This window comes from Gracilinanus agilis, chromosome 1 (assembly GCF_016433145.1).
Source record: "Gracilinanus agilis isolate LMUSP501 chromosome 1, AgileGrace, whole genome shotgun sequence".
In the NCBI taxonomy this organism is placed as follows: domain Eukaryota; kingdom Metazoa; phylum Chordata; class Mammalia; order Didelphimorphia; family Didelphidae; genus Gracilinanus; species Gracilinanus agilis.
The window spans coordinates 777,864,700-777,864,993 of record NC_058130.1 but is presented as its reverse complement, the minus strand read 5'-3'; positions in this window follow the sequence as shown (position 1 = coordinate 777,864,993).

Sequence of the window (294 nt, the reverse complement as noted above, 5' to 3'; positions counted from 1 at the left end):
AATTAACCTCTGTGCCCCCTCTGCTGGGGTCTCTGAAGCCCTACCTGATTCGGGCCTCTGGTCCAGGCCAGAGTTTCTCTCTCTCATTTTCCCTACCTTCAACCTTCCTAATTGTAAAAAAAAAAAAAAAACACCATAAAAGTCATCCTGACTTGGGTCTGTTATTTTGGAATCGAGTAATCGATTCCTGGTGACCAAACTTTTAAATATCCAGTCCATTTTCTTCCCATTTTCCCCTTTTACTCTCTCTCTCTCTCTCTCTCTCTCTCTCTCTCTCTCTCTCTTTCTCTTCCT